The sequence below is a fragment of the Pinus tabuliformis genome, chromosome 3_1, assembly GCF_031772625.1.
Source record: "Pinus tabuliformis cultivar Carrire ecotype Pingquan chromosome 3_1, CPIR1, whole genome shotgun sequence".
Classification (NCBI taxonomy): Eukaryota; Viridiplantae; Streptophyta; class Pinopsida; order Pinales; family Pinaceae; genus Pinus; species Pinus tabuliformis.
Window position 1 is genome coordinate 30,307,892 of NC_142301.1, and position 19,731 is coordinate 30,327,622.

Genomic DNA, 19,731 nt, shown 5'->3' on the forward strand with positions numbered 1-19,731 from the left:
TGTCCTATTAACTACTTCTGTCTGGCCATCAATTTGTGGATGAAAAGATGTGCTATTCTTCAATTTGTTGTCCATCAGTTCCCACAGACTTAACCAAAACTTTCCCACAAATTGGGTGTCTCGATCAGATACAATGGAAGTGGGTAATCCAAAATGAACCCATACATGTTGAAAGAACAGTTTTGCAATATATTCAACTATAATCTGTTTATTACAAGGTATCAAAATACACATTTTTCTAAACCATAATAACATACAGATAATCATGACCTTTCCTAGATTTAGGCAGTCCTCCAACAAAATCCATGGAAACACTTTCCCAATGGTGAGAAGGAATTGGTAATGGAGTGTACAAGCCTAGTTTTCTATTGTTGGGCTTTCTCTTATCACACATGGCACACCCTCTTACATATCTAGAAAATGTCTCATTCATTTTTGGCTAATAACAAAATCTTTGGAGCTCTGCAACTGTTTTACTTACCCCAGAGTGACCTGATATTAGAGAAGTGTGTGCTTCTCGAATTATCTTTAATCTTTCAGTTTGTGGAATGCATAGCTTCCCACAATGATATAAGAGTCAATCCTTTACATGATAATCCAATTCTTCTATTCGTTTTCCTTGACTTAAAGTTGTATATACATCTTTGAAGTCTATAACTTGAGCATATTGTTCCATGAAGCTCTCATGTAACACAGAATTATGCTTAAGTATAGTAGATGCATTTACAATGGGTCTAGATAACATATCTGCAACTTTATTTTGTGTGCCCTTTTTATATCTGATGACTAAATGAAACTGTTGTAGAAAACCCATCCATCTATAATGCCTTGATTGTTGCAACTTATTTTGGGAGTGTAGATATTGAAGTGGTTGATAATCAGTGTGTATTACTGTCTCTTTGCCCATTAAGTAATGTTTCCACTTTTTCACACTTTGTACTAATGCATACAATTATTTTCATATGTAGGATAGTTAACTACTATAGAATTAAATGTCTCAGAATGATAACATATGGGTTTATCGTGCTGTGTCTACACTGCTCGCATGGCATAGTCACTGGCATCCATTTGGATCTGTCAGGCTAGGCAGTAACTCCATGAAGCAAAAATGATTCGACTGTATTATTCCATCAGGTAGGTCTTTATTATATACATGAGGGAGAGACTGTTCAGTTCATCTCCCGATGACTGTTCATATTTCTAATTTACTTATTTACATAAATTCACCCAATCACAAGGATTAGGTGTCAACATTACCCCCCTTAATCTGAAGGGATGTAGGTGAGTCCAAGCATCATTCTGAATCGTTCAAGATTTTCTCTTCCAAGCACTTTGGTGAAGATGTCTGCAATTTGCTCATTTGTGGAACAATGACAGAGATGGATTGTTTTGGCCTCAACATGATGTCGAATTAGATGATATTTAGTATTGATGTGCTTCATTCGATCATGGAACTTTGGGTTCTTGGCCAACTTTATTGCAGAGGTATTTTCAATCATGAGTGGAGTTGATTGTACTTGTCTTAACTACAAATATTCAATAAGTTTCCTGAGCCACACAATTTCTTTTGTTGCTTCAGTTGTTGCCATGTATTCTTCTTTTGTTGTGGAATCTGCTGGAACTGATTGTTTGCGTGATCTCCAGGAGACAGCTCCTGATCCAAGACTCATAGCATATCCTGAAGTTGATACCCCAGTTTCTTTGTCTCCAACGAAGTCTAAATCAGAGTATCCAATCAAGCTGAAGTCGTCCACCTATGTATACTTGATTCCAAAGTCTTAAGTTCCCTTCAAGTACCTTAGAACTCTTTTTGCAGCATACCAATGTCCCTCACGAGGCTTTTTCATAAGCCTGGAGAGGATTCCAATAGCAAACGAAATGTCTGGTCTGGTGGTAGTTAGGTAGTTGAGACTTCCTACAAGTTGTGTATACTTTGTTGCATCCTCAAATTCTTTTCCTTCAATAGATGTGAGCTTTAAGTTTTGTTCCATTGGAGTAGTAAGAGGATTGCACTCTGTCATGCCAAACCTGTTCAACAGATCTCCAATCTATTTCTTTTGAGAAAGAAATATGGACTTTGGATGTTGGGTTACTTCAATGCCAAGATAGTAATGAACATAGCCCAAATCAGTCATTTCAAAACTTTTCCCCAATTCCTTCTTTATGGATGAAATGTAGCTTTCATTGTTCCCTGTCATCAAAAGATCATCTACATATACCACAAGATATACAACTATTTTTCCAACTTTCTCGACAAATAAAGTTGCATCATCAAGATCAAAATGTTTGAAATTGAGTTTCAGAAGATGCTCAATTAGTTTTTCATATCAGGCTCATGGTGCTTGTTTGAGGCCATACAAGGACTTCACAAGTTTTCATACTTTATGTTCATGTCCTTTCATAGCAAATCCTTCAGGCTGGGACATAAAAACATTCTCTTTTAGATCTCCATTCAAGAAAGCAGTTTTTACATCCATTTGATGGACCTTCCAACCGTTCTGAGCTGCTAGTGCAAATAGTGTCTGGATGGTAGCCCATTTTGCTGTGGGGGCAAAAGTATCCTCATAATCAACCCCTTCCTTACGTGCAAAACCTTTTGCCACAAGCCTAGCTTTGTGCTTGTCAAGTGAGCCATCAGCTTTATACTTGTTCTTGTAGACCCACTTGCAGCCAATTGGTTTGGTTCCTAATGGAGGATCAACCAGCTTCCAAGTGTCATTCTTTATGAGGGCATCATAGTCCTTTTGCATTGCTTCTTTCCATTCATCATGAGAAGCAACTTCTTTGAAGGAAGTTGGTTCAAAATCTGTAGACAAGTTCAATTCACAACCATAAGAAACATCCATATCAACAGGTGAATTAGAGTCATCTACATCACCTCCATTTTGCCAATTTGAATTTTTGGTTCCTGTCTTTCCAACTTCATCAAGATGAACACTTTCAAGTGTCTTTGTCACCCACTTTGGGGGACCTTTTTTAGATGGTCCAGGTTGCTCCGTTGATTGAGTTGGGACTGAATCAAGATTGAGTCTCCCAATTCTATCAATTACATCACTTAAAGCATCATCCATTGTTGGAGTTTCATGCGGGGGAGAGTGTTCTTCAGAAGAAGATTCCACATATTGATCTAGTATAGGAATCCCCCCTTCAAGATGTGGAATCTGATTATCAAATTCTTGAAATGATTTTGCTTTTGCGAATCTATCCAAGCGATCAAGTTGCCGCTCAACAACATTGTCAGTTTTGGATGATTCAAGAAAAATTACATCTCTAGATACAACAAACTTCTTATTTGCTTCATCATAGAGGCAATATGCTTTGGAAGTGTTTGAATATCCCAGAAAGATACACTTACGACTTCTAGCACCAAGTTTGTTTCTATGTACCTTGCTATCAAGGCATAACAGGTGGGACCAAAGACCCTAAGATGCTTTACTGAAGGAACATGTCCATACCACATTTCATAAGGAGTCTTGTTTCTAATAGAATTAGATGGACATCTATTCTTTATATATGCAGCACATAGAATAGCATCAACCCAAAACATTATCTTTACATTCTTGAAAAAGAGCATGGATCATACCATATTTAAGATTGTCCTATTCATTCTTTCAGCTACACCATTCTGTTGGGGATTATAAGGCACAGTTGTTTGATGTTTGATCCCGTGTTGGTGAAGATAGTTTTCAAATTCATTTGATGTGTATTCTTTTCCATTATCAATGTGAATAGACCCAATATGAGATTGTGCATCATTTTCAATCCATTTATGAAAATTCTTGAATGTTTGAAAAGCATCAGATTTGTTCTTCAATAAATAAATCCAACACATTCTGGTGTAGTCATCAATAAATGTCATGATATGTTTATTTCCATTTGCAGAAGGAACAAGCATTGGACCACATAAATCTGAATGAATGAGTTCAAGTTTTCTATGTGCTCTTGAATGTGAATCATGAAAACACTGTTTGCTATGCTTTCCTAGAATGCAAGCATCACATTGCTTAAGTTTCCTAGGAATTGTAGGCAAACCAGCAACACCATTTTTCTTCAACAAGCAAAGACTGTCATAGTTCAAATGTCCAAATCTAGCATGCCATAATAAACTTGATTGAGGTGTACCTTCTTCATGATGAGAATTGTATGAAAAATGTTGTGCATGAGCAGAGGTTCCTTGTAGTTTAAGAAGCCTCTCTTCTTCTATTCCCCTCATGACAAGTGAGTGGTCAGATGCTTTTCTTACCTCAAGCTTGCCATCAAACATATGAATGGAGTGACCTTACTGGTGGATTTGGACCAAGGACAACAAGTTTATCTTCAGTTGTGGGAGATATAGAACATGATGCAGAAGAAAGTCTGGAAGACCAACCAGTTTAAGCCTGATTGTGCCAAGCCTTGATGGCTTGATTTTTGATTGGTTTGCAAAGCATACTGCTCCATCAACATTGTCAGTGAAATCTTCAAAAAAAATCTTTTCTATGAGTCACGTGGCAGGTTGCTCCTGAATCAAGCAACCAATCATTATTCCAAGAAGCAAGTGAAGCATTAAATAAATCTTCATTTACTCCAATGTTACATTGTGCCACAACATAGTGAGCGGATTCATGTGCTTTATCTTTGTCTGTATCATCAGTTTTACCTTTTTGTTGGTTTCTTTTCTGCTCAATTTTTTCCCATGGTAGCTTGCATGTAGAGGCATCATGTGATCCATTTCTTTTGTAGTGTATGCAGTGCAGATCACCTTTTCTCCTTGAGAATGTCTACCCCCCCTACCTCTGAAATATCTTCCTCTTCCTCTTCAACCACCTCTTCCTCTTATAGAATCTTGAGCAAGATGCTTTTCTTTATGAGCAAGGCACATAGCCTCTTTAGAAGATTCAGGGGTTGTCTTCTTTCCAAAAGCTTTCTCTCTTTCAGCAAACTTTTTCAAAAGAGAGTCAAAGGTTATATCTTTGAGATTTCCATTTGCTTGCAATGACTCAAGATAATTGGAGTAAGTAGGATAAAGTGCCTTGAGAAAAGTGATAAGAGGAATATCCAATTAAACCTTAGTGGATTTGATATCATGCATTATATACTTTACTTCAGATGCAAGAGCAAGAGGATCATTATTTTGCAGTTCAAGAGTGAAGAGTTTAATCATGAGTTGAATAACTTCAAGTGCAGAATTTGAGTCATAGAGTTCTTTCAGCTTTTGTAAGGCTTCAAAGGCAGTTGAATATGATGAAATATGGCAACTCACCTCTTCATTTACAGATGCTGCGGTTAATGCATAAGCTTTGTTGTTCTTATTTTCTGAAATGACGAGCTCTTTTTCTGAGGTAGGCTATACTGGTTCATTGTCTCTGTCTCTGACACACACTCCTTTCCATAATTCATTCAAAATGACGGTGTGTTTTATCATCCGAGACCATTTAGGATAGTTCTCCTTTCCAATGAGAACTATTCCCACCATGGATATGATTGAATGCATACTGTAGAAAAAACTTCTGCTGCAAAACTTTTACTCTTAATGAAAAAAATATATATAGTTATGATGTGACTAGACAACAAACTCAAATATCAATTTGCATAAATCTGCACAATGTTAAAGTATAGAATATCGCAATATACTCAAAAAATACCCTCAACAGCATAAAGCACTGCGTCCACTAAAAGGCCGAAGAAGGTAGTCTTGACATATTATATAATTCAATTGGATGATATTAATGATGGCAGCATTTGACCAAACTGTAAGAACAATATCCTACACTTATCCGATGGTGTAACTGAAGAAATAACAAAGAGGACGCTTTGTATTGAAGCCGACACTTAAAACCACGCTAAGCAACCATGCCTTAACATCACACTGAGAAGCCACACCACGCTTATGCATAGAGTCAGTCTTTCTCTTGGCCTCGTTCAGTCCAACGTTCATGTCACTATATTGGGTTCACTGCAAATGTAACCCAATGTACAGAGCATGCAATCTCATTGAGTTTATCAAGGGTCGAAACAGGCTTCACTTCCTCTTTTAGCCACACAAAAGACAATGAACAACAATGGCGTTCGAACGCAAGTCTCCATAGACGCCGAATGTTGTGCGCTGCCTGTGTGATGGTGGAGGCAGAAGGATTTTGCAATTGTAGGGTCTCTATATAAAAGGCCTCTAACTATAAGGGTTTCTTCCCTTACAATATCAAACCAATGGCGAAGAAGCTTATCCCCTTGCTTAACAGGGTTTTGATAGAGAAAGTTGTTGCTCCGAGCAAGACCGCTAGTGGCATTTTTCTTCTGGAGAGCACTGGCAAGTTGAACTCAGGAAAGGTCATATCAATTGGGCCTGGTTCTCATAGCAAGGATGGAAACACTATTCCTGTTAGTGTCAAGGAGGGTGATCATGTTCTTCTTCCTAAATATGGTGGCACAGAAGTAAAACTTGCAGAAAAAGAGTACCACTTGTATCGAGAGGATGATATTCTTGTGATCTTGCGGGATTGAGTTTTTCTTGCCTACAGGAAAACCGTAGTGAGAATAACTGTGGAGAGGATGCTTTCTGAGAAAAAAAAAACTGTGGATGGACAGCACTAAAATTACCATGTCAGGACAATGCTTCTTTTATGAAACCATGTCAGGACAGCGCTTCTTTTATGAAACGTTTATGGACAAGCAGGACAACATGGACAGCGCTGGACAGTATGGAGGGGGTAGCTACCATGTCAGGAGCAGCTAATTATATGGAGGAGCAGCTCAGCTATATGGAGAGTAGACTAGGGAGTTACAAGGGACATAAGAGCTAAAAAAGGAGCTGGCTCTGATACCATCTCAGGCCAGACAATAACTCCATAAAGAAAAAATGATTCGACTGTATTATTCCATCAGGTAGGTCTTTATTATATACATGAGGGAGAGACTGTTCAGTTCATCTCTCGGTGACTGTTCATATTTCTAATTTATTTATTTACATAAATTCACCCAATCACAAGGATTAGGTGTCAACAGGATCTCAAATGGTCTTTGAAGATCAGGCAGTGCTAGTACAGGTGTTGTACCAATCTTTTCTTTCAAGGTGTCGAAGGATTTCTGATGTTTGCCTCCCCATTGGAACACCTTGTTCAATCCTGTTAAAGCATGTAAGGGAGCTGCAATTAAGAAAAAGTTAGAAATAAACTTTCTCCAATATTGTGTTGCCCCTAAGAAGCTTCTAACTTCTATAGCAGATTTGGGTTTAGGCCAGTTCACAATGACTACCACCTTAGAGGGATCTATCTTCAATTCACCACCCCCTACTATATGTCCCAAATAATTCAAAGATGTTTTGCGAAATTCACATTTTGAGAGTTTAACATAAAAATTTTCTCTTTTCAAAACATCTAGTGTCTGCTTGACATGCTTTAAGTGTTCTTCCCATGTTTTGATAAATATTAGAATGTCATCCAGATACAAAATAACAAAATCGTCAAGAAAAGGGCTGAGTACTTCATTCATTAATCTCATGAAAGTAGCAGGAGAATTAGTTAAGCCAAAAGGCATTACCAGCGACTCATACAATCCTTGCTTTGTTTTGAAAGCAGCCTTCCATGCATCTTGTTCTGCAACTCTAACCTGATGTTTCTTCAGTAGTAGTCTTCCATAGCTCTTTGTAATGTTTCTCCAGTATTGGTTAACCAAAATGGCATCCTAGCGTACATGAATGTACCCTAGGGTGTAGTAAAGGTTGTCTTCTCTCTGTCTAGTGTATCAACATGCACTTGATTGTAACCTGAAAAACCATCATGCATAGAAAGTCTTTGTGCTCTTGAAAACATTTGATGTAACTGAACCATTTTGGGCAAAGGATAATTATCTTTTAATGATGATTTGTTCAAATTTCTAAAATCTACACAGAGTCTTATTTCTCCATTTTTCTTTCTAACAGGAATTAGGTTTGCAACCCAATTAGAATATCTAAGAGGGATGATGATCTGAGCATCTAGAATTTTATTAATATCCCTTTCTATAGTTGGTAGAAGGGCTGTATTTATCCTTTTAAGTTTCTATTGATAAGGTTTTGCTTCTGGCTTCAAAGGAATCTTATGTTGTATTAATGAAGTATCATAGGTCTTTAGATCAGCATAAGTCCAAGAGAAAACATCCTTATAATTTTGCAGTAACTTAAGATATTGAGCTTTGATCTCAGGGTATAGAGATGCACATATTTTGATGTTTTTGATTTCTTCATTGGTTCCATGTTAATCTCTTCTATGTCATCTTCTCAAGAAATGGACTGAGGGTTTCGAAGGACACCATTTTGATCAAACAATCTTTCTAAAGGAATGAGTCCTTTTGGAATAAAATTATTTGATAATTGAATAATGTCGTGATTTTCAATTTGGGTTTTAAAATTTGTATCATTTCCATCTATATTTTTATTCACTTCAGTTCTATATTCATCAATTTGTAGAAATGAAAAATCATTTATTACCTGTTAGAGCCTAAATTTGCCTCAGGCTGAAAAGGCAAGGTTCTAGGTCCACATCAAACCACACTCAGCCTCGTAGCTAGCCCTACGAGGACAGGAGAGGACTCTCTCCGGGTCAATCTCAATGAAAGATAATTGATGGGGCTTGAGATGACTTATTTAACAACTGGTCTTAGGCTAGGTATGAAGTGCAAGGATTTGATTTGAGTTTTTGAGGGTTTTGTTGGAAAAAAGGGAAAGACAAATGTGGGTCCGGGGATGAGGCCAAATTTTTGCAAAGATCTGGTTAGGGTGAGGTAGGGAGTAGTTTTGATGCTTTATATTAAATGAATGGATGGAAAAGACCGCTGAGGAGCTGAAGAGGGCAAGAGGGTACCAAGAATCCTCTTCAAACTAAAGAAAACATTGAAAATTAAACAAACTAACAGGCAGAGCACAACAAGCTAATGAATTCTACCTTTTGTCACTAATTTGTTTAATTTGAGAAGAAAAGAGAAGGGAAATGGCATACATGAAACGTCAATGAACTTACAATTGCATGAAGAAAAACACCATCAAAACACAGAGCCACAAGGATCCCAACAAGTGCTGCAAAACCCTGGTCTTTCCTTTGCCAAAACTGCAGAAATCAAATGTACAATGGAGTGCCAAGAAATCCCAAGTATCCAACCCCGAAAATCACTCAGAAAATACATGTGATAGACTAGCTCAACCCATTCCCATGCCTCTAGGGGTCAAGCTCATCATTCTAGGAGCTATTTCAACCAATTCTAAACAAAGCACTGAAATCTAGGCAATCAAACAACTTGCCTCTATATGGTAGGAAACTGATTCATTCATTTAATTTTGACTTTTTAGTGAATGAATCCTCTAGAACAAGTAAATATGTACCAAAATTACATCATGGTGGATCAAGAGTTACATGAAAAAGTGAAACTAGTCAAAACTGGGTGAATTTCTGAGCTGTACAGTGAAAAATAGGCAAAAATCCTCTATGCACCGTGCCTGATTCTCTATGCGTCGCGCCACTTTGGAGCTGAATTTGAGGCCCTTCCCAAATTCCAAATTGAGCCTAAGATAGCTTGCTGGAAATCCCTGCCTGTCTACCTTCCAACCTAAGTGGAATTTATAACTTTGGATGTCATTTGCCCCTCCAAAACTTCAATCGCCCAAGACTGCTTCCTGTGTGTCAAAATAAGGGCACTGAGGTCATTTTTTGAGTGTTTTTGACCTCTTGAGGGCTCAAAACTTGCCCAAATTTCTTGGCCATGCACAAGAAATCATAATTTTTCATGCTAAATCCAAAAATGTAAAGTTTTTGAGATTTGGAGCCCTCTAGCAAAAGCGAGCGCCACATGGCGCGGCACATAGGGAAGCAAAGCCTGTTTTTTAGTGCAAAAAATTTTCAAAATGCAAAAATTGCTCCAAATTTCTTGAAATTTGGGCTGGACCTTCTTCATCAAGAGCTATGATGGGCCAAGGATGCTCTTTTTGCCTCTTTTGCCATTTTGATTCCTTCCCTAGTTTTTCATTTAAATTTCTTATTCGTGCCTTGCAAACCTTGTTCTGCGTCGTGCAATGGAAAGGCATGTGTCTCAGCAATGCTTTGTCCCTATTGGCCTTGTCCAACAGTCTCTCTAAGTGGATGTTGACTCTCTTGAGCCAAATCTCTCGATCATCCTCTATCTCCTACTGAATGGGTGTCATCTCATTTAGGCTTCTTTGGGCAGCCTGCTGGCCTTCACAGATGTTTTGCCACCTCTATGAGGCCACTTGGGTGCATGTTCCTCCATGGGTGAATCACTTTGAGTCTCCACTCCATAATCAGATGAATGACCGGATGACATAACTGTTGCTATACAAATTGCCTTAGAGAAATAGATGCTGGTGTATGAAACTGTGTTGGACTACTCTTTAGTGATGTGCTTAACCTCTGCCACCAAGGGGAAACAATGAAACAAGGGACTGTTAGGAGAGAGGAAAACAGTGAGGGATTAGGGGCTATTGGGATAGATTTTGTTAGGGAAATATGGGAGGGTTTGGGGGTTTTATGTATGGGATTAGGAATTTTTGTGAAGGGTTAGGGTTTGAGGTTTTGGATTTGAGAATTTGGGAAAAAGAATTTGGGAGAAGGAATTAATGAACCTAGGGGGTAAGGAAACTTAAGGAATGATGAAAACAAGGGAGAAAGGGATGGAGGAGTGACTTTGGTGACAAAACAATGATTTTGAAACCCTAATAGCAAGTTTCCTTGAGGTAATTTAGGAGGTAGGGTTTGATGTTTTTGTTTTGACCATTATCATCCATAAACCACCATAGTCTATCACAAAATTGGATGAAACACCAAGATGGAGGCTCTACCTGGCGAATCTGTGCAAGTTATTGGCAATTTGGAGTGAATTGTGAGCAGTTTCAGGCCTTTTGCTGTGTGCGCCGCGCAGCTCGCCCAATGCGCCGCGCCCCACCAGTGTGTTGCGCCTGTGTAAAAATGCACTGAATGGTTGCACCCAGTGTGTCGTGCCTCACCAGTGCGTCGCGCCTCCTTCTCAGTGCGCCGCGCCTACAACTTGCAGCGATTTTTTGCCCAATATTCTCACTTGCTCACCAAATTTTCTCAATCTTGTTTCTCCTTTGCAAATGAGCTTATGACATGAAGGAATAGCTTATAGACCAAGAGCTTTTGAAATCTTGGCTCATGAAACCCACTTTTATAATGTTTTGCCAATAACTTTTATTTCAACCTCTGTTTTTGGACTTTTTCACTGCTTTTTCACTTTATGATGATTTAATAACCTGAACTTTGCTTGATTTTGCAGGTGTCGGAGCTTCTTAGGCTAAGGAAAGAAACCAGGGTGCAGATGAAGGAATTTACAATGAAGAAAACAAAAGTTACATGATTTTAGTACAATAAAAGCTGAATACTCTGTTTTTTCCTCAAAACCCTATTTTGAGGAAAAACACATTTCGGAACACTTGTTGATGAAATTTATTGATGTTGAAACATCCTCATGGCCTACTGGCAATTTTTGAACACTCTCACACATTTTTTTTGACAAAACCCTAATACAACCCTAGACCTACGTGACCATGAAACCCTAAAGACAACTTATGCAATTTTCAAAATAAAAAGACTGTATATGTTTTTTTTTTTTAAATGAACACACACACAAGCCAACAGGTAGATAACATGAGGGGAATAAGTGACAAGGCCCTGCCGTCAGACTATGGCATGCTCCCTAATCGAATGCAGATGAATGAACTATATCAGACACCTAAAAAAAATGAAATGCAATAAGAGAAATGATCTTTGAAGGACAACTGAACAGACCGACTCTAACATTACCTACAGAAATGATTTCAACTGTTCATCATCTTCAAATAGTTGCCAATGTTTCAGATTATTTGGGATAGATGGCCTATATTTGACTTGTATCTGATAGAGTACATCAGTATGATCAAGAATTTTAAAAGAGCTAGTAGAGACAACTAAGGCATCTACATGAATATTCTGATCTCTGGGAATATGAGTCAAATTAAAAGCATCAAAGAAGTTTTCAACTGAATCCCATACTTCATTTCGGTAGGACCTAAGTCTAGGGTGCTTGGTCTGGCAAGCATTTCTTACTTGCTTAACAATAAGTTCTGAATCAGTAAAAACACTTAAGTTTTGAACTTTTAAGATTTTGGCTAATTGCAATCCTAAAAGGAAAGCTTCATATTCAACAACATTATTGATAACTTAAAAATCTAATTTACATGATTGGATTATATTTTCTTTTTCAGGTGAAATTGAAACTACTCCAGCTCCTGCACCATCTTTCGTGCAAGAGCCATCAAAGAACAACTTCCAAATATCAGTTTGGTTTGGTTCAGGACTTTCAACTACCTCTTCAATTTTGACTTGACTTTTATGTTGGTTTGAAGTGAGTTGAAAACAACCAAAGTCTTAATCTATTGCATAAGTTGGATGGTTCCTTGGTTGCTCAGTCTTACAAACAGTATGTATTCTTACCTCTCTATATAATCTTATTTGCTCTCCTCCATAATTAGGAATAGTAGCATATGGCATATCCATCTGTAGGGTTCCCCCTAATTTGGCACAACAAGACCTAGAAAGGAGTATTCCAAATTTGGGAGGGATATTTGTGACAACAATATCAAGTACTACACTTTTCACTGGAATTTGGGCAAGGGTAACCACTAGATCCTTGATCAATCCCAAACAAGGCATCTTTTTAGAATCAAGGGTGTACAGGTCATGGTAGGATCTAGTTATGTCGACTTTCAAATGGTCCATGATAGATTTTGGCACAAGGTTATGTGATGCTCCTGAATCAAGCATAAAATTATACAACATGGAATGATTTGTTTTAAGTGTTACATAGAAAGGAGGCACTACATCATATGTCATGTCTGAACTACGACCAAAAACTATTGTTGGTTTTTCATCTTGTAGACTTATGACATCTCCTTCAGCATCAACCGAGGTATTTTGTATCCATTTTGTGACTTGGCTTTTGTAACCAAGATTTTTAGAAAGCTTTGACAGTGTAATTGGGATCTTAACCCTCTCTAATTCTTTTTCAACATTAAATGTAGTCAAAATGTTTTTACCAGTTTGGGTAGTATCAATTGACTGATCTAAGGGCTGAATAAGAGTTGTTTGAGTTAGAATAGTTTTGATATGTGGTTCAATTACTGGAGTTTCATTTGAATGTCTCACGGGACTAGGCCTAGGCCTAAGATCATACCTCTTGTTTAATTCTGCAATTAAAAATTTAGACAAAGCATGATATTTAGAGACTTGTGAAGCTTCCTGATCTTCTTGAACCTGATTCTATTGTGAGAGAGGAATGATGGCTATTTGATTGGAAGAAGAATCCATACTATTAATATCTTCAGTAATTGTCATAATATTATCATCAGGTTGTTGGTCATCTATCAATAGAGGAGTAGGAACCATTTGATCATTGCTAGGTCTTTGAAGAATTTGTAGTGGTAAATTTCTTTTATACTAACCTTGATTTTGATTTTTGGGTCTTGTAACTGTTTTTTGTATTGTCCTAGGTTCGGTCTCAATCTTTGAAATCCTATTTGATAGGTTTCTAAGAAGAGATGTTATTTCGTCTATTTTGGAGTCTTCTGATATAGTCTTAGAGGAACTAGAGGCTTCTTGAATAGATTTAAGTTTTCTTTGGGCCTTTTCTTCCTTAAGTTTTAAAGAACTTGAGGCTACCCTATTTGCTTCTACTTCTATAGTGTTTGTTTGCATATCTTCAAGAGTTCTTGAAGTTCTCTCTCATAGCATAACAACAAAGTCATCGTAAAAAGTTTTAGAAAATTTAGACTTCGCTGTTGTTGCAAGGGGCTTACAATCTGTGGGCATTTTGTGATAGAGCTTATTGAATCTTTTGATAAAATCTTATACAGGTTCACTGAATTTCCTTTTAAGCTCTTCAATTCTATGAGGAAATAAAGAGGATCCTTTTTCACACCCCATTGATTTTTAAATATGGTTGTAAGCTCTTCCCAATTTCTAATGGTAGCTATTGGTAACTGCCTAAACCAAATCCTCACATTTATTGTTCAATATTCATGTTGTCTGCAAAGTCTAGGAAAGCTTGAAGTTGGTCCTCAACTGAGGGACCAGTTTCTCCATTGTACTTGGTAAGGTATTTTAAGTATCTAGTCAGGAATGCATCAAGGTTATTAGGTAAGACTAAGTCAGCATATCTAGCCTATACAATATGTCAAAAAGCCATGACAACAGGTGGTGTATGAGGTGCTTGAGGTGTATGAGGTTGTCCAGGTGGAGGATGAGGTGCTTGTGTGGATGTAGAAGATGAAGAAGAAGTAGAGGAAGAAGATGGTGATTGAGGGGTTGATGGACTAGTTGGAGTTGAAGGAGGAGATGAAGGAGGAGATCTCCTGAAAGACTTCAAAGGAGTCCTAAGAACTAACTTTGGGCTTGTAACGGAATACCTTCTTTTGTTTCAAGGAGAGGATTAGAATATATAGAGAAAGTCTCCTTAGATTGTTTAGAAGAAGAAGCTCTAGGTCGGTCGAAAATGGAAGGAAAATGATTGGTGGTAGGGGATATGAAATCTGTGGGTTTATATTCTCGTAGATTAACACCCAAATCAGATTAAGTTTTAGGTGATCCTGATGGTAGTGTGGGTATTGGATGAGATTATAATGAATGAATAAGGTAGGCTGATTTAAAATCAACTCCTTTATCTAGAAGTTCAACAATCCTAGGTGATAAATGGGAGTAACCAGGATCAGATGGGATATTACTATAGGGATCAAATGATTCTAATTATTCAGACTGTAGGACTGAAGAGAAATAAGAAGATGGATGGTGTCCCCTTTTAGAATTGGTTTTTCTCAGAAGCCTTTCAGGATCTGACATAGGACTAACTATGTCAACTTCTAAATGAGATCTGGTATGTTTAAAAAGTGCCAGCGTGGGAGTGTGGAGTCGCCTAGGTGAATGATTTTAACCTTTCTAAACCTTTAATCACCTTTAAAGGAAAAGGATGAATGAATATTGTTGTCCCAAGGGAAACTTAAATGAAATTTGAATCCTCGATAGTGGCGCCAGTCTGATGTTGTACCTCTGACATAGTAGTAGGTAATCTATCAATGCCAAAGCATCTAAAATAATTGTTTTGGGGTTTTTGATTTTAGTTTTGGAAGACTAATGAATGAAGATAGATGTAGAATTAAAGTAATTAATCCTTTGGGTTACATTAATATCTCAGCATAGGGCTGCTATAAAGTTTCACACAGTGATATAGGTCAAAATAGTGGTGAGAAGAAGACAATAAAAAATATGATTATTACAGTTTCCAGACTATAAAACAAAACAATCATAAGTAGGAAAACCTTGTAAACTATGTTCCAAAGGTTTAAGGCAGTATACTTGATGCTTACACAAGATGTTGATGATTTATTGGTTAGAGGGGATTAGCTAAACAGACAATTCATTAATCCATTCTCTTAATAGATGATCACTTCCGGAGCTTATAGAAAGTAATAGAGACATAACTATTCCTACATAGATATCTCTATAAGTCATAAGCATATGAAGAAAAAAATAATGATTGATAACTGGAAAAACTTACAGGATAGCACAAACTATGTAAAACCAAATTTAGAATCCTCTGCTTTGTATTAAGGTTCTAGAAAGATTGAGTACATCAAGTGTCTACAAAAGCTTCCTTCAAAGGTGACTTCCAGGTTAAAATTAGAATAAACAATCACAACTTCACAAGCAATGAACTATGAACCTTGAACTTCGAACCCTTCACATGTCAAGAAGAGAGTTATTTATACAGTAATGAAACTAAGAAAATATCCTAAAACTCATTAAGATTTATTCTAGGAAAGGAAAGATCTTCATACAAGAAGATAGGGGCAGTTGTTGAACTACTTCTTGCTGTCCCTTTTATTCATGTTGTGTTGGCTCTGTTCTTTGATATTTTTCCCCTTTAAGCTGCTTGATTGTTTGAATCCTTATGCTTGGTTGATTTCTTCATTTGATATTTCATTTGATACTCTTTAAACTCTGTGAAAATCATTTGACCCAACTCATTAACGTTTACTGTGTTCCTTTTTATTTTATTGTGCATTTTAGGTATTTACTATGTTTTTCAACAATAAATCCCTCTAGGTTTGTCTTCAAACTGTATGCATGATTCTTCTTTGTGAACCTGGAATAGGGGTTTTTATCTGAAAAACACAGAAATTGTTAAGAAATCATAGGTGACAGAGGAGCTCTTCAATGGCTTTATTGAACTTGAAAGGATATTGGAAGGAGTCTGGACCATATCGGAAGGTAAAACCATGGCTTAATTGGTTGTAGAGGCTTATGGAGGGTTTACTGTGAAAACAGGTGAAACAAAGGCAAAATGGTTATTTTTGAATTTAAATGGAGAAACGACTTTCTTTTTGAAATATGAGGCAAAGTGAAGAATCGTTATTTTGTCGTTATGCGGGAGGCGTTTTTGGTTTTCTTTACACCGCTTTAAAGGCATGGACGATTTTAGGAGGGGGTCACCCGAAATGATCTAAGATTGACATGTAGTAAGGGGAGTTCAATGGAATACCACTTTTCGGGTGGGTAATGCTCGTACAGAGATCCAACCCAAAATTTCCAAGGATCGTTGGATTTCAGTGGTCATATTCGGATGGTGGAGGAGTGAAAAAGCAGTGTGAAAGAGCAATGGAGGGGCCCAATGATAAATTATGGTGGAATGGCTTTATCATGGTTAAAAACCGAGATTAGCGGTGTTTTATAATTAAACAAAGGTTTTAGTTTAGTTCTTCATTAAAATCATAAAAACAATTTAACAAATAAAACCTTCACAAAACACATATGTCGGACTTGAAATAAAATGAGCTCACGCGGATAATTGATATCGGGTCTCATTTCATATCACATATCGCAATTTCGGTTTACAGAGGAAGGCCCATCACGAAGGACTGCGATAGGGGCCGGATGTGACGCATAAATATATCATGGTTAATACTGCATCGGGTTTGGGTTCCTGTCGCAATCAGAGATTGCAACTGGTGGATGTTTATTGCTTTAGCGGGACTTATGGTGGAGGAAGACACGATATGGCATTGAGTTATGATATATATATATATATATATATATATATATATATATGCGTCGAGTCCACGTCTATCGTGCATCGCATATCGCAATGGCGGAGGGTAATGTTACAACTGGATTTGCGATGGAGGCAGATGTAATATGAATATGGATTATATATATATATATATATATATATATATATATATATATATATATATATATATATATATATATATATATATATATATATATATATATATGGTCAGGTCGAGGCCCATCGTTGATCGCATATTGTAATTAGGAAAAGTGGATGAATGTTGAAAGGTTTCGATCTGCCAATATTGCAATGAAATATGAAAATACATAGTTTTATTATAAAACTAAGGTTTGAGGTTATTTTATAAAGGAGTTAATAATATACTCGAGAAGGACCTTTTTAGGGGTTTAATACTATAGTTAGTGTTAATATGAAATATGAGTAGAGAAGGGGATTATTGGAAAAAAGGGGAAAATACTAAGTATTATGCTTTTTATGAGTTTATTTGCTTTTCATATATATGCATCAATACTTAGGGTAACCACCTTTTGTGGGATTTTCGGGTAAAAGGGGATATTACATGGGATTTTCACCTTTCATAGGCAAAATGTGTTTTGACCTTAGGAAAAGGTGTTTTTTATGAAAAATGAATGAATATGAATTATATGAAGGTGAGAAAGGGAAATTATTGAATATAGGGATGAATGGGGATGAATGGGAAGTTAATTAATCTATCTTGTGGCACTTCTTTTGCTTTGTGTGATTGCCTCATGGACATAGAAACATGATAAATGTACATTTTGTCCAATCAATAATCAAACTTCTGCAACCTTTCTCTACCTACCCTTAGCTTATCCTATCATTTTTTCTTCACTTAATGGGTGCATTTATGCTAGCAAAACCCTTTTCCTTTCTATTTATTTTACAAAAGAAAACTATCTATATCTACCCTTATAACACCCAAGGGCCTAGATTAAAATCATGAGCACCTTATTATTCTCTACCTAACTAATGATCTGCCAATATTAAAGGGTTTGGCCAGATCTTTATTCTCTAACTATAACATCAAATTTAAAGCATGAAGGAGTCAAGATTAAACTATTTGACTATCATGGGTTGTGGCATTTAAGACAAGTTGCACACAACCATTATCTTACAGAAACATAGTAGTGGCATTTAGACCTGCTCAGTTTATTTGTTTTCTTTTCTTTCTAACCTAAAATTTTCTTTTTGCCTTCAGTTTTAGGACATCTAACCTAACATTTTCTTTGATATGGACATCATCATCAAGATTTCGCTCACTAACATTTTATTCACTATTATTATGTCCATATCCTAACTTAGCATTTTTTCTTAAATATTTTTTATTTTTTTGACCACTATATTCTACCTCATCAAAGCAAAAAAATGTTACAACACCTAAAATTTATTCGGGCATTTATGGTCTTCTTGATATTGTGTCAACACTACTTGGTTTCCAGTTTTGATTTCCCTTCTATTTTCTCATACTTAGAATTTCCTTTCGCATTATTGAATAGTATAGGATTTCTTTTTATTTCCCACATGATTTTAATTGTTTGGGTTTGTATTTCTCGAATTCTATTTTAGTGCAGGATTTCATCTATTATCAAGATTGATGTGCAAGATAGACTAGAATTTGTTTTGCAGGTTTCCAGGGGCTCTCTGGCATTACCAATGCTGCATCTCGTAGTTCATGAACTACCAAATTGCCTATTAAATGTTAGTACATTTGTAGACCCTATACTGCACCCAACAGAAATGAGATCCTTTCCTCAAGCTTGTAGCAAGGCCTCCTTCTCTCAATACAATAGAACTCTTAACCTATAATATAGATACTAGATATTTCCCCCCTTTCCTCTTTGTGAGATTATATAGGTTCATTCTATCCTCTGAGAGAATGTATCTAGACACCTAGGGGCTTGATAAGTTAGGAAAATTCTACAATAATGGACCACTAGCCAACTCATACACAAGTGGGTCAAGTTGATCTCCTTAGGAAAGTAAGCCTCTAGAAACGTTTTTCTCAATTATGATATTTTTGTCAATTGTTGTCAATTATGAAATAATCATTATCTCATAATTATAATATTTTGGCAAAATAATTATACGAAATTGATCAATTATGTAATTTCACCCCTGGAATAAGTCTCAAATAAGTAAAAGAAAATATGAAAGGGGATGGATTCTAGCTAGTAATTGAGGTAACTTTAACTTGAGTTTTTCTCATGATAATGGAATGGTAAATAGGGTTATAACAACATGTTCTTGTCTCTAGGTTTTTGGCAAGTTCATTAGTCATCCAACTATATTAGAATTGTCATTGATGCGACTCTAGCTATGACACTCATCAAATGTTGCACCACAGATCAGATTAATCTCTAATGTTCCATTAGCGCTTCACTTATGCATGTAAAATTATTTGAAATAGGATAGTTCCCAACATTGCACATTGTCTAGTCTTACATCAATAATATGTGACACTTCCCCTGGTGTGCAATGTTCTACACTTGTACACAATGCATTACTAATTTTTACTCTTGAGAAACAAAAATAATTGTTGACTACTAACTTGAAACAGAAAAAAAAAAAATCTATTGTAGACCCCAATCAATCTACTTTATTTATTTG

The 19,731-nt window shown here is 36.6% G+C and overlaps 1 pseudogene; it reads left to right on the plus strand.

Annotated features, from left to right (window-relative positions):
- Positions 1–6,186: 6,186 nt before the first annotated feature.
- LOC149185605 (10 kDa chaperonin, mitochondrial pseudogene) lies at positions 6,187–6,480 on the plus strand (annotated as a pseudogene).
- Positions 6,481–19,731: the final 13,251 nt, after the last annotated feature.